This window comes from Mercenaria mercenaria, chromosome 8 (genome assembly GCF_021730395.1).
Source record: "Mercenaria mercenaria strain notata chromosome 8, MADL_Memer_1, whole genome shotgun sequence".
Lineage (NCBI taxonomy): Eukaryota > Metazoa > Mollusca > Bivalvia > Venerida > Veneridae > Mercenaria > Mercenaria mercenaria.
Window position 1 is genome coordinate 61,638,532 of NC_069368.1, and position 16,655 is coordinate 61,655,186.

The 16,655-nt window shown below is 33.2% G+C and overlaps 1 protein-coding gene across 3 annotated transcripts in view; it reads left to right on the forward strand.

Moving 5' to 3' along the window:
• Positions 1 to 493: 493 nt before the first annotated feature.
• LOC123566246 (probable methyltransferase-like protein 24) overlaps positions 494 to 16,655 on the forward strand; it is a 69,401-nt gene continuing 53,239 nt past the window's right edge. Inside the window, exon 1 of one of the 3 annotated variants that reach the window (XM_045360187.2) lies at positions 494 to 703. The gene's annotated coding sequence lies outside the window, so the exon portion shown is untranslated. Of the gene's footprint in view, positions 704 to 7,717; positions 7,943 to 10,638; positions 10,706 to 16,655 lie in introns of those variants that run through there. The other 2 variants (XM_045360189.2, XM_045360188.2) reach the window with 2 other exon arrangements.

The following is a 16,655-nucleotide window of genomic DNA, read 5'->3' on the forward strand; positions in this document are numbered from 1 at the left end:
GACGAGGCTAGAGATGGTCCTGGAAGGAGCGAGGCTTGCCGAGCTCCTTCCGGACATATTTAGCCGAGTCTGAGAAATCCCTTTCTCAAAAGACAGTAACCTGTTATTCTATTTATCATGCCATAATTTATTAACAACTTTTATCCTACAATTATGTGAATTAAAGTGCAAAAATAGGGGTGGACCAAATTTTGCTGTTTTGCCGGACTTCTGTTTTTTACTTTTTTTTTTCTTCAAAATGACGCCATCTTGTTTTTTAGAATAACTGCTAAAAGACATTTACGCAAATATTTTTATAAACGCGCTCTTAATAGGTATGTGAGACCATGTCAGTAATGTATAGCGTATGCCTACCATATTTGCAATTAGCACAAAAATGTTTTTATAACGGAAACGCTCGTAGAAACGGTAAATGAATCATGCAAAGAGTTTGTTCAGGATTTTAGCTCTCTGCACTTACATCATGGAATATTGCGTCTGGAATGGACTTTCATGGAAAAAAATCAACGGTAGATGAAACGGTACTGCCTATTTGTTCTGCCAAGCGGCGTTATGGCGTGTGTATTTAATTTACTTCAAACGTTTGCTTGGTGAGAATGGGTATCCGTCTAGCAACTGAATTTCGGATAAAATTTCACTTGGGAACAAATTGAAATTATTCTTTCGTGTTCAGCAAAACAGACATGTGGTTACAAAACACAAGGTTAGCATTTGTTTGTTTTTTTTTTTTCGCTTTTTTATATTTAGCGATTTTAAAGACCTACTTCAGTGTCGTATGAGGGCGTAATAATTTTTAAATGCATAATGGACACAATCTGATGTCCTTGGATTTAATCATAGGTTTAAACAGTGTAAAGTGTTCTCAAGGTCACTGACCTGAGAAAGCCTGCTTTTCTCAGACAGGCTTTATCAGGAAGTTGTTATAGTAATGTCATGATAAAAGTACTACTTGTAACATGTTTGATGGACCATTATTAAACTACTACTTGAAAAATAATACTAAAGCGGACAAGTCTTGCCATATTACGGAGTGGGTGGCAACTTTAATTCTTCTGCATGCGAGAGCTTAAAATTGTTCAACGCTTAACGAAATAACATCAAATACTTTTACGCAAATAAGGATTGCTTGTTGTAAAAAAGACATCGAAAAAATTCACCCTAAGAACGTGACACACGACATTCAACGAGATACACGGCAATGTACAACGACACTCGACTTCATATCGCACAAATATCGTTGAATTTTGACTGTCGACTTGAATTGCTTAACCACGACACACGACAACGAGAAAAGACTCACGACAGTCTATCGCGCAAATATCGTGGAATTGTCGCATGTCGAGGTAAATTTGGTCAAATGCTAGCGTTGTTAATATTTTTTTTTCAAAAATCAGTATCTTAAGATATCGTAATAAAAGCTACACCGTACGTCGCACGCTATTTTGCACAATTTGACGTCCATTTACTAATTGAGAAAATAAATGGTAAAAATGCGTTGAGATAACTCTGCATATTTTTTTAATGGTATTTTAATTTACAATTATTACTTTGAACACATTGTTATTGTTATTATCAATGTTGTTTTCATCATTAATTATTACCGCCCGTTTCTTCAAATTAGATATATACGCATTTTAAACTGCAATTATTATGTTGTACGCTGTTGATAGCAAACATTTATATCAACCTCCGGACGTTAACAAACCTAGCATCAACAGTGATCAGGATGATTATAACCTACAAAGAGGCAGGGCTGTTGCAAGAGAATATTTGAAAAAAAACATATTTTCATTAAACCGTAAAGCAGTTAATTTTAGAAAATTACATTATGCATTTAAGAATATAACAGGTCCTGTGGATTTAAAACTTTTTTCTGGGGTTTGTTTCTGTGTGTGTGTGTGTGTGTGTGTGTGTGTGTGTTTTTCTTTTTGCGGTGTGGTGCGGAGAGGGGGGGAGGTATCCGGTATCTGAAAGTCCAAAGAAGATTGTAATGTATTTTTTATGACAAACAATTACTTGTTAACAGAACTCTGGCGGAATCACACATGTTAAATACTAAGTATAATTATGTATTTGTTTGAGTACAGTGTCCCGTTCGCATTCTCTCTTACAAGATATTTTGCGATAGTGGCGATACGGGAAGTTACGATGGAGACGCGATGTTTTTCAATCGTAACTTCACATGTCATCGTTGTAGGTTTTGAATAAGACCGAACATGTTTACATTTACTGAACTTATGACGTCAGAAAACAAAGCTTTAATAAAAAATCTTGGTATTTATACACATACAGCCTTTAAGACAAGAAACACACTTTTGTACAGTTAATTCTTCAAGGACTCATCATAAATATGTATATTTGTAACTGCACATACCGCATCCATAAATCTGTGCATTGCCATATCGTCATACCGCCTTGATTAATTTGCTGACCGCCGTAGTAACTTTGCGATATCGCCTAATATCTTTTAGAGAGAATGTGATGGCTAAAACACCGTAGTCTTAGGCATGAATTCGAGTACGTGTTAATTATTTTTTCCCTATGCTTATCTTTATTTATTTTACTGCTGAAGTATAGTACGTCTGGCATTATTAAAATAATTAAGTTTGAAGCATTGTTTTTAATAAGATGGAGATAGAATGAAAGACTGAATGATTGAACTCGCACTTCGTTTGTGTAAATATCAATAAGATAGAGTAATCTTTGACAAAATTCATAACATTTGTATGACAAAATTCATAACATTTGTATATCAACTACGTATAGATACTGACCGACATAATCTCTAGTAAGACAGGCAGATAAACAGACATACTGAAGGAACAAATCTTTCAGGCTGACTAAATGAATAATCGAGTAAATAATTACCGACTGGTCATGAATTCTTGCATACTCATTGGCCATTCGACTGCACATAGACACGCGGATGAATTGAATGATCGATTGAATGTTGCTTTTCATTATTTGTTATGTATATTCATTTATACATGCACCTATTATTATTACCGCAGTAAATAATATACAATTTGCACATTTATTCGGGAAAAATAGAACGAAAATAAAAAGAAACACTAAAAATTGGACGGCTATAATAAGATTCGGACACTAATCTGTGTACGAATTTTTTCGAACTTTATATTAGCAAACGAAATATACTACAATGGAATGATATATAAAGATAAGTATGTCAAAACATACATTAATCTAGATTATATACCAATGAAAGAAATTTAATATACAATTCAGCTGCTTCAGGTCCTTTTTGATACAGTTTCTAGTTTTTCACTCCGCCATAGACCTATTTCCGACAAGACATTCATGCATTTGGTTTAAGAAAACGCAAAAGAAAAAAAGGTGCTGATAAGTATGCAGTGAATACAAGTCAACTGAAGATAAGTGCCCTCATATTGCCGCATTTCAGAAAACGATCAGCAGAATAAATACCGTACTTTCGTTTTGGGGTAATACAAAATCTAAAAAAAAAACATTAATGAAAGGTATCTAATTTTATGTAAAATACATTTCGTAAGTTAAAAATTGCCTTTTTGGGTTCCCAGGATTACGCACAAATGCGCTCCATTATTATGGATCTTTTCGACTACACTACACTGCGGAAGCACATTTTTGACCGAATTATTGCTATATAACATCAAAAACCAGCAAAAAGACCTACGTGAGGGAGCGAGGGAGTAGTTATTGTGTGACCACGTGAGCGAGGGACTGGGGACGAAGCAGACTTCTTTTCATTTGAAATTTATCAATTAAGACACCATGACTGCTCCAAATGATTTTTATTCTTTTTGTGTGCTCATAAGAACATAAAAATATATTTACCCCTCTTTGATTTATATATTAGAAAATTATACAAGAGTGACTGTTCTACTTTTAAAAACTGTATATGATACATAATATTATATGTATATGCGTGTATGGTATGATAAAATCATGTAAAATCAATTCCGAGCTAAAATGCAAAATGAAATTGTCCTAACTTAAGTGTGGATAAAAGTATTACTTTTATTTATTTATTTAAACTTCGTAGGCTGACTGATCGCCTTCATCTTATTACGGTGTTACATTGCCTCGAGTGTAATACATTCATATAGACCTGTAAATTACCACTTAAAACACTGGTTTCACGAAAAACTAAACGGAAAACAGAACATTTGATTAGTACATAGATGGTAGGTTTGTAGGAATATGTAATATAAATTCGTTGAGAAAGTAATTTAAAAATACTTCCATTTTCGTGGCACATCAAATAAAATGACGCTTGCCATGCAATTTTCTCTTTCTTTGTAGGTCCAGTACAACTTTAAATTTTCTTACAGAACATTATTTTTTGGACTGGACCTTAGATTTAAATGTAAAAGTGATATTCCATTTATTATAGATGAAATGTTCATACACTAAGTTTACTTCTAGGCACAATGTTCAGAATAAATTATTTCAAAGATACTGAAAATATAGAAGAAAGATAATAAAGATATATAATATGCGTCACAAATTTGTAAAATGAACCAAATACTTTAAAGCTATTTAATAGAAATCGAGCTAATAAAATCAACAAAAACGTTGCGTTTTTATGTACAGCAAAGTGATATTATACGACGTAACGTTATGCAATCTAATATTTGCAGCTTTACAGTAGACGATGTAATTTTTTTCACAGAATGATGGTTCATGAAAGTTTTATACTAACAAGATAAGTCAGATTTTGAAATGGACTTTTTGACGTAACATTTTCAGTATGTATTTTTTTTAAAATATACCGTAGTCATTTAATACTTGTTAATGATTATTGCTTTAAACATGTTCATATTTGTTAATGTATGCATTTTATGACAGTATAAGTTTTGGTATTTTTTTCTGATAAATTATTACAATATTATTGAATAAATACGTACCAGGATGACGAGCGTAACGCTTGTAGGAAAAGCCGTCAAGGTTTCGTTAAAGCGAGTAAATACGGAAATGACATAAAACAAACGCGGCAAAATTCAATGTCGTCTATTGGTTATTTTGTCCAGATGTCTTTAAAATTGACAGATTTATCGTCAAAACACCGACTGCCGTACTAACATCTTGTTACGCGTAACGTTACATTTTTTGTTATTTTTGTTGATGATAATTCGATTTATTATGTATTTTACGATTATGAATTCTCTAAAAATTAAACGGGGATAAATAATAAATGTAATTTAAATCTTTTAATCATTGTAGTAAAAACATACATGGACGTCAGTTACTCATAATTTAAATAGCTGCATACACATCAACATGTATCTCGAAATCGCCTCTGTGCAAAATAGCGTGCGACGTACGACATGCATTTGTTGAACTATTAAAGAAATATTTAAATTATATTTAATATTATTATAATTATATTATAATATTATAGTTATATTTTATATTTAATATTTATTCTTACACATTGTTTTTTTGAAATATTTCATAAAGGTATAGCTCAAGGCTCACATCCGACCCTTAGGGTCGCCCGGGCTTGAACATGGGTGCCTTGATGTCAAAAAGCAAAAAAAAAAAAAAAATGCACGAAAATACACCTTGTTTTTCAAAACATATTTTGCATCAACATAGGCTCTAAAGTAACACGCTTTGGTGAATACCAATTATTTGTATTGAAAAAAAGTTTTATGTACGCTTTGTCCGTCTGTACGATCTGTAGACTCGCTATAGGGACCGTATAACGCTAATCGTGGTCGCATTTTTTCGAAAAATTCATCAATTTTTATTTTACTATGAAAAGTTAAAGGTATCAAACTGAAATTAATTTCTTTTAATAAGTAGTTTGAAATATTGCCTAATCGAATATGAATTACAATTTTCTTCACCGACGCACACGCCGTCGGGAATATTTGCTGAACTTTGCCATTTTTGGCTTAAAATATTTTCTGTAAAATAAGGGAAAAGTGTTTGTAAAATATTTACTTTGGGTAAATAACTGCAAATAAAAGCTTGTTTTGATAGAAAACGACAAAATCTGAAAATTTGTGACAAAACGACACCATCTATTCGTCCGCCTGTATGTAATCTAGGATATTAACTGTATTTCCTTACTTTTCCGGACGGAAGAAGTCCGTGTTTTTTATTAACTTCAAATAATTGTAGAATGTTCAAAACACAAGATATGTTAATGAAATAAGTTTTATAAATTAAATCTAAACATTATCTAAACGGATATATAATTTGTGTATTTTTACCACCGACGGTTTCTTCGGAGGACCGTCTCAAAATAGGTCATTTTTCGTGAAAAAATGCGTACTTCATATATCAAATAGAGGAGGAGTCGGAGAAGTAATATTTTCATAACCTGATGTCCGATTTTAATAAATGATACCATGTTGTAAATGGCAAGCCAGTATCTAGAGAAAACAGGCCACGTCAGGTTCGAACCCGGTCGGCTAGGGGTCAAGATCATAGGTCAAAATCCGGTATTACTCTCAATATGTGAACTGTACATAGCAGTCAAGACAGTCCTGAAAACCTAAGCATCAACTTACTGAGTCCAATGATACCATTGGAGAAATTCTCACGGCTAACAGGGTCGGATCAGCTTATTCTTGGCCAGCACCCTACTGCATATAACAAGTTAGGCCATTTTCTGATGCCTCTGATGGCACTATATGGACTTGTAAGTAGCTTAAATGTAAAGCTAAGACATCTACAAACATATTCATATATGGTATAGGTAGGTACAGTCCCTGGCTCGCGGATTTTTCAAAGTCCGCGCTTCCCCGCGATTCGACCCGAGCGCGGATAATTTCCTGAGCCGCGGGGATGCGCGTTTTTTATGCATCTCCGCAATACATTTAACAGCGTCCGCCGCGACCAAATGCAATAAAATCAATTGCGGTGTCCCGCGATGATGGTCGCGGCGCATCGGGATGAAGTGCCGGTGGTTCGCGGTGAATTGCGATGAATCGCCGCGATTTACAGGTAAATGCAGTGCTTGTTGTTACATGTATGCATACAGTTAATTTAACATTTCAACACTATGATGGGATATGAAATGAAGAAATTAAACAATGTTTTATATTTTTGAATCATTTATTTCTTCTTACTTTTCTATTTCAGGTGTATTTCCATTAACTCATATAATTTAATAAATGCAAGGAGTATATTTTTAAAATATCAGGGTTATGAAGTTTAATATCATTATGTCTTTAAACTTGTATAATACATGTATATATACATATACTACTGTATACTTTGTTAATTCATTTAGACAAGATGAAAATAAATAGTATTTTGTATTTTGCAAGCATTTATATCTTCTCACTATTCTATTTCAAGTATATTTTCCATGAAATTCTATAATTTCATAAATGCACAAAAGACTGTAATTGCTTTTAAAATTCCGGCGTTATGTAATCCATTGAACTCGTATACTATAATTAGCTAATTCATTTTAACCAGATGATTTTGGTTTTGAAAAATATTGCAACAATATTTAATAAAACACTATTTATGTTGAAGTAATTGATGTTGATAGCTGAGTTGCGAAAATACATCACACATCGAAAATTCGATTTCATTCATCAACGTATTGTGGTCGATAATTGCCCCAAGTTCAATGATGCCCATTTGTTTTAATTCCGAGATATGAATTTAATTATAGTTGATTACTTCTTTGAGTGTTTCATGCCATGTTCTAAATTTTCCACTGAAAAGTTCGTTAACCAATACAAATGTTACTAGTCAAGCATTAAGTACACGTGAAAATTAAAGACTTGAAAATAGTCATTGTTCAACATAGTTGTGATATTGTGTTTAACTTAAAAGAATTACGCTGGAATTAAAAAGTAACCTAAAATGGCACTTCGTCAACGGACGAATTAAATTTCGCATTTTCTTGTAAAATACTTGTGTGACGACAAGAAACAGATCAGGAATTAAAGGACTTATTAGAACTAACGATGAGGTAATTGAAGATTTCACTTCGTTATCTTATATCTTATTATTTTCCGGGAGTTTTGCATAATATGAGCCGCGCCTTGAGAAAACCAACAAAGTAGCTTTGCGACCAGCGTGGATCCTGACCAGCTTGCGTATCCGCGCGGTACGATCAGGATCTGTGTTGGTCGCTAACTCTTTGTTTTACTGCAGTAGGTTATGAAAGCGAACAGCTTGGATCCTGTCTAGACTGCGCGGTCACAAAGCCACTATGTTGATTTTCTCATGGCGCGGCTCAATTATATAGTGATTTTTTTTTTCAGATATTATCAGATTACGGGTTTAAAAATCATATATTTACAGCTTTCTGTAATATTTTAGTGATCAAGTCTGCTACATGTAAATAAGGCGTTGAAGGTGTTACATGGTGAAATTAAAAAAAATGTCGAAAATGATTTTATAATGAATATAAAGGATCCGCATTTCCACCAGATAATGTTCATGAAACATCTGCAATAATAATGATTGATTTAATAAAAACTAGAAATATATATCATGATAACAGATAAATTTTCCATGGATGCAAAATGAATATCATAAATATATTTTTAAGTCAATGCTTTAAACTCCAACAGAAATACGTATGTTTTCATTATATAAACTAACTTTTATGAAATTAGAAAAAAAGATCCATCTATCCATTTTATTGGCCCCGAATTGCAACTAAATAAGGAGCGTTAAAACAACACAGAAATATACAACACTGATAAGCTATAGATGCGCTTTGAATATAATTATAATAATTTTACATTTTCGCATCATGGTTTCGTTTTATTTATTTTGGAATCAGTTTGGTGAAATTTGTTACGTTACGCAAGAAAAAGACTGCCACTGCTCATAAACTAACGTGTATGCACTACTACTTTATTTACTAACTTTAAAACATTTAAAATATATTAAAACTTTAAAAAACACATTTAAATAACAACAATGTATTTACGTCCGAAACCTTCCATTCAGAGGTTTATTTTTAGATTACAGGCCACGTCTATATGTCATATCGATAAATATGTTACTCCATGTACTTTATTTCATTCACGTTATGGTTAACAATTACGCTTTACAGTATGTTTTTAAATTGACGGCATTTTTTTATTATCAAAGATTTTTTAATTCTGTTTTTTGCCTTTTCTAGTCGAAAGTCCAAATTTATTATCCGCATTGATTTCAATTTATTTACTTTTCAGTCATAATAGCTATTTACGACCGCGCGGTATGAAGTTTTTCCGGTAATTTTACTGAAAATCGGCCGTTTTTATGTATTTTGTTTTGTTTAATGTTTATATCTTAATGAAAATGCCCTGACAATCTAGCTGTATCTATCTTTTAACGATGTAGCAAGTTTGAAGCAAATCAATTGGATAATAAAAGCTCTACACGCATTTCTTGTGTACGGGACACCTCAATTTCGCGGTATAATTCGTAGCTAAAATGTACCTGCGTACCTGTTGCCTGCTTTCGGTTGCCTGTCGTCGTCTGCTTGTTTACTGTACTTCCTCACTACTGGATTTTCCTATGGTGACTTCTATCTTACACCTATTACCCTGCTCTGTATGTTGTTTATGCCACCATAGGTCCCTAACATCTATCTACAAATGCTGGCCTAACTTTACTTTAAATAATATTTACTTCCTGTGATTCCTACTGAATTTATTAAAGTTATTTCTTATTATACAATTATTGACTTTTTCATAGGTTGATATCTGGATTTATCAATCCGAAAAGAGTTATATTCACCGAGCCGAAAGCGAGGTGAATATAACTTTTGAGGGTTGATAAATCTTGATATCAACCTATGAAAAAGTCAATAATTGTTTTATTACATGAATAAATATAAAGTCAGTCTTGTTATTACAATTGTAACTTTAATAAAGAAATAAGGAATAAATTTAGACCAAATCAGGTTGATATTGGTTTTCCAAGCACCTACTTCGACCTATTTTTATTTTCGTTATTTATATCCCAAGAGAAGTTGATATGATATGTACTCATTACTTTTCGAACCGTTTTCAATCAGAGAAACAATATAATACAGTCATGTAATAATAAAGTTTTATTACCTTTGTTTCTATTCTACGTAAACTATGTAAAAAATAATTGTGTAAAATTTAGTTAAAACTGTTAAAACTAGCTAAAATTGGATAAAAGAAGAGTCGACCTTTGCCGGAAAAGATAACACAAAGACTCTTATTTCTGATTTTAATTGTGCCTAAAGAATTAATAAAATGTTATTATAAAATTATATTTAAAACTAATTTGGTAAAAACAGGTGACCATCCTTGCCGAAATGTAAAGTGGTTTACTTAGAAAGTACTTAAACAACGATTTCTTTATATATTTTATATAATACTCTATAAAAAAATTGCCTGATATAAAGTCTGTTGATAATACATATCACATTGTGCAACTGCTTCTTTACAAAAATAGAAAAGTTTCAAGTGTCAATTACGTGTATCATACAGTATTTGACTATGCTTAAAATATTGATGACAATAAATAGTATGAAAAGTGACACTTCCTGCAAGTGTGAAGCGGGTCAATTTGTGTTTCTCGGTACTCCACAATGACATGAAACAGTTTTTGTAATATGCTATATATTACTTATATTTCTGTTTTATTTTGCGAATGAATATATACATTTATCATCTACAGGAAATCATTAAATTTCAACTTAAAACTACAAAATTGCGATGCCAAGCCTTACGTGTAAATTTTGAAACTTATCCAAAAGGTAAGATAGGAATTAATTTCAATTTGTTAAATACTATAGATGAATTATTAAACTAAAGGAATGATTACATATTAACATTAATTTTATTTATTTGTTTTTAAACCCTATTATTTGTCCATTTTAACAGAAAAAATACTAATGCAATTATTCATGTAACAACAGTAGATAGTTTATATGTGTTTAACCTACAACATTTACCTGGATTTCGCGGTGATTGCCGGTGGTTCACCGCGATCCATCGCAATTCACCGCGACCCGCTAAGATTATTCCTCGTGACTCGCCGCGGGCATTTAGTGATACTTTTATTGCGGTGTGTTATATAATCATCGCGATTTTTCGCCCTTGTCAACAGCCGTTCAATGTGAAAAAATCATCGCAATTTTCCACTCAAGGCAAATATTTATGCCTGTGGTAACGCGGAAAAAGCAAATTCCGCGAGTCAGGGACTGTACCTGGGGTGTAGAGACTCGAACAATGGTCAAAATCTTACATAGTGTCATTATCAGCTGAAATTTAGTAAAGTGTAACTTCCGAACACAAAACGACCCCGGACCAGCCTAAAAGTTCGATTTTTGGAAGTTTCCGGAATTCAAAGTTTGAAAGTTTGTAGGCAAAGTGGACGAGAGTTATGTTTTCTTACACGTAGGGTGAAGGAGATTTTTATCCTTTTTAATTTTACAATTTCATATTAATTAATTAGATAATTCATTAATTATTTACAAACATTAAGGATAATAAATACATAAATAACAAGTATAAAAAGAAACAACAGAACTTTAATAATAGCATTTACGCAAACATTTTCCACTTACATTTTACCATCTTTGGAGTCCCGAGTTCGTCAACATTAAATTTTAATTAATGTTGATAATGCATAGTTTAAGCGATGTAACTAATCATTTAAAACATCTATCTTTCTTTTGTTCAAACATTAAGAAAGTTTTTAACACATAAGATATTTAATTCATCACGTTTTCATAAATTGAATACAAATGAAAAAATCGCTAACTACTTCCTTACTTTTGCATCAAATCATCATTGTGATTATATAGCGTGTCAAAATAAACGTGCAACGGTAATAAATAAACAAAAGAACATGTTGACAGCGTTTCTGGATTATCAGATGTTCTTTTTAATCCAACAAATATTTTACTGTTAGGTTTTCAGAAGTCAATTTTAGTGTTAAAATATAAAGGGTGCTTCAAAGTGCTCAAGGTGAGCTATTGTGACCGGTCATTGTCCGGCGTCCGTCGGTGTGCGTCGTGCAGCGTCCGTCGTGCGTCGTCCGTCAACATTTGCATTGTAAACACTCTAGAGACCACAATATTTGACCCAATCGTTATGAGACCTGGTCAGAATGTTTGTCTTGATGATCTCTAGGTCAAGTTCGGAACTGGGTCATGTGGGATTAAAAACTAGGTCAGTCGGTCAAATAAAAGGAAAAGCTTGTGAACACTCTAGAGACCACATTTGTGATACAATCTTTATGAAACTTAGTCACAATGTTTGTCTTCATGATCTCTAGGTCAAGTTCGAAACTGTATCATGTGGGGTCTAAAACTAGGTCAGCAGGTCAAATCAATGGAAAAGCTTGTGAACACATTTTTGACCCAGTCTTTATGAAACATGGTCAGAACATTAGTCTTGATGATCTCTAGGTCATGTTTGAAATTGGGTTATGTGGGGTCAAAAACTAAGTCATTAGGTCAGATCGAAGGAAAAGCTTGTGAACACTCTAGAGACCACATTTGTGACCTTATCTTTATCAGACTTGGTCAGAATATTTCTCTTGATGATTTTTAGGTCAATTTTGAAACTGGGTCATGTGGGGTCAAAAACTAGGTCAGTACATCAGATCAAATAAATAGCTTGTGAACACTCTAGAGACCATATTTGTGATCCAATCTTTATGAGACTTGATCAGTTTGTTAATATTGATAATCTCTAAGTCAAATTCGAATCTGGGTCATGTTGGGTCAAAACCTAGGTCAGTAGGTCAGATTAGTGGAAAAGCTTGTGAACACTCTGGAGGCCACTGCTGTGACCCAATATCTATGAAACTTAGTCAGAAAGTTTGGCTTGATGATTTCTAGGTGAATTTTTAAACTGGGTCATGTGGGTTTAAAAACTAGGTCACCTGGTCAAATCAAATTAAAAGCTTTTGAACACTTTAGAGGCCCCATTTGTGACTCAATCTTTATGAAACTAAGACAGAATGTTTGTCTTAATCATTTCTAGGTCAAGTTTGAATCTGGGTCATGTAGGGTCAAAAACTGGGTCAGTAGGCCAGATCAAAAGAAAATCTTTTCAACACTCTAGAGACCACAATTTAAGTTTGAAACTCATGGGAATTAGTCAGAATGTTTGTTTTGATAATCTATAGGTCAAGTTCGAATCTAGGTCATGTAGGGTCAAAAACTAGGTCACCGGTCAAATCAAAGGAAAAACTTGTGAACACTCTAGAGGCCACAGTTGTAACCAAATCTTTATGAAATTTTGTTAGAATCTTTGTATTGGTGATTTTTAGGTCAAGTTCATTTCTTGGTCATGTGGGGTCAAAAACTAGGTCAGTAGGCCAGATCAACTCTGGTGAGTGATGTATAGGGCCATTATGGCCCTCTTGTTTCATTTTGCAGGGTGAGCATACCATAAAAAGGAAATAAAACGTCAGGGTACAAACATGCTTGAATGCTAGAACAAAATTTAAATTTATATTATATGTATATAAGCGCCTCGTCATAATTGATCGTTGCAATCTTTTATCAATGCGAACGTATCTAATCACCCAGTAAGTATCACATGCGCAGATATCTAAAATAACACTGTTGTGCATGTGATACGAAATTATAGATCATAAGCCTATCACATGCGTTATATTCTGTTCTGCGCATGCGATTTGATCCTTAATTTTATAGCACATAAGCAATAGCGCTTTTTTAATTGTCTGCGCACGTGATATTTTTTTTCATATCTGCTATTAAAAGACTGATACTTTCGCATCCGATTCGAATAAAATACTGAAACTATCAATTTTGACGTGGTGCTTACTTACATTGTATATTAAAGTGTAAAATTACTTTTTCTTGTGTTCATGCATGTGTGAACCCTGTAAATATTTCTTCTTTTAAAATAATAATTTGCCGTTCGTGCCAAACTTTAGAAAACAACTACCAATTATTGAATCGAAACTTTAATCATCGAATAAAAAATGATCTAACTAAGAAAAAAAATGCTCAAACATATATGATTCGTTTAGAAATAAGGAATTTCAAATGTTACTGCTGTTGGATTTGGCGTTTAGCATACACAACGTTGCATTACGCGTATAAATACAGGGGTCAATGGTATGTAAAAGGTCTTGGCTAAACCTGTCATATTGCTTTAAAAAACGTCTCTGTCGATATTCATATATCGCGCGGTAAACACTTTCCATATCACCCTCTCATGAATGCAGTACAAATAAAATATAACTGTGATATGTGGTTATCATGTTAAATACACGGAGCATTTTGAACGACAAAATAGTGATGATACCTTTCGAAAGCATTCCCTTTCCGACTGAATGCATTTTATATTCATGGTCGAGATACACAAACACCTTGTTCAGACATGGTTGCGCGCTGATCAGCGCAGACAAAAGGCTTGTACTATGCATTGTGGATAATTATTTAAACGCGCGTTCTATAAAAAAATATGTTCCATCAATATGTCCCCGTTTTGATGCTTTTGGTGGAAATTAAAGATATGTACGCGTGTCTGTCCGTGTCATTCCTATTTAAGTACAAAACCTAAAGACAGCACGTTGCTAAGTGCATTTTGACGTCAGCTTGTTTTGAATATGGTATTGTTTTCATCTCATTACCTTTTTCCCATTTCATGACGTCATACTTCCGGTGAATTTAACTTAGACAGAAGTTAATGAACCAGGTCATACCAAATAAAGAAGGTAACCAATACTATCTCATAATACTTCGTGAGCCGCGGTAATCTTATGTATCTTGTCTAGTATGTACCTTCAAGTAAAAATTACATAATTGGATCTAAAGGTATTTCGTTCTGTATAATTATCGTAGTTTTAGTCTCATCCGTTCGGTAGCAGTTTGCGTTGCTGAGTATCTAATTATTTAGTATTTAAATTAGCTTTCTAATATGAATGCAGCTACACATAGACCACTTCATTTCACTTCGCTTGCAACCGGCTATGTGTTAGTCTGATTTACCGGCACTGTCCCGGTCTGTCCGGCGTACAGTGATTTTCACAGGACAAAGCTGCAAATAACATACTAGTATTTTCGCGATATAAATTCGGATAAACATTTGAAAATTTGTGTTTATTAACAATGAAGGAAGGAATATAATTCAAGAAATATTTGCTTTCTTATTTAAACAGGACACAATATGATTCAATAAAGGTTAGAAGTTTTGTTTCCTTAGCTCAAGGAGCATTCGTTGTTTTAAAGACCGGCGAGATTTTTTTCTTGTCGTTCACGCGACCAGCGAAACCCATATTGAGGGAAACAAATTGAACCAAGGAGAATTGGTGTATTCGCCGGCTATAGCTCCAGAGCTTATTTTTCATTTGTCTTTTAAATCAACAGATATCGGAGCTGAAAAACAGCAGTCATCCTCGTCTGACTTTTTATCGAAATATCATGTACTGTATGCATGCAATGATAATCAACACACGTACCGCTGTGAAATACAGTTAAAAAGATGAAAATGTGTTCCGTTCCTTAAATAGACCAGTAGATGAGAGATTAGTTCAAGATGGCGGCATTTGGTACTGAAATAAGAAAAAAAATTGTATATTCAACAGTAATAACATATAACTATACCCAATGCCTGGAAAAGTATGTCTTACTTAATGTGCTACTCCGTTTCTACTTGAAAAAAAAAACCGTGATAATTAACTTAGTATCCCCATATTTTATATTCCGCATGCCATTGTATTACAAATGCATAATAGCCACAATTTCCAGAGTTTAATCACAACTAATGAAAAATAAGACGGCAAATAGTGACTGTTTGAAGTCGTTTACATAAAATTATTTCTTGCTTCTTTGAAGTTTTCTTTTTCTTCGATATTTCGTTCTCTAACTATCATATCATTTTCATTTTAACTGACGCTTTCAAATATAATAGTTTGAGAACAATCAGGTCTTATATTCTTTTGCGGGTTGTTATATAACTGAGTAGGATAATAACTGAACACCCTATTTGTGGGCCTCCAATGAAGTACTTGATAATATTGTTTTGATTGGCTCCACAGACATAATCCCCAATAAATCCCACGTTTTGATTATAATCCTTTTTGATACCATTCAGGTCAAAACTGTTTAAACATTTGAATTTTCAAATAAATCTACAATTGGTGTCTTACTATTTTTTCAAGACAAACATCTTGGTATATATCTTGCCCTTTAGTTTAAATATGAATATAAATAATAAATTAGAAGTTTCATAAGCATGTGTACAAATACATTTGTTTTACCTGACCACTGTTTCCACATATAAGCGTTTGGCAACATAAATCTGGCATAAAATGTTATAATTGTTTAAATTGTCAGATTTATCAATTTTACGTTGTTATAATAGGAAATGTCAATACTGTTGAACACATGGCGTTAAACCCAAAACAAACAAATATAAATACAAGAGTTGTCACTACTGGTGAAAATGCCCCCCTCCCCACCACCACCCCCACCGAAGTGTGCTCAAGAATGCTACAGTTGTCTGCACAAAATATGCAAGAATAGTTTAGGTATGAATTATTTTGTGACATTGAACTTGATCCGAGAGAGCCGGGTCATAAGCGTGACACACCTCAATATGGATAACATTTGTGTCAAATTATTTTCAAATCCCTTGATTTTTGGACCAGATAAGAAAAAATAAGTTCACATTTGACTTCTAAGTGTGACATTGACCTTGGAGCAAGGGGCCTGGGTC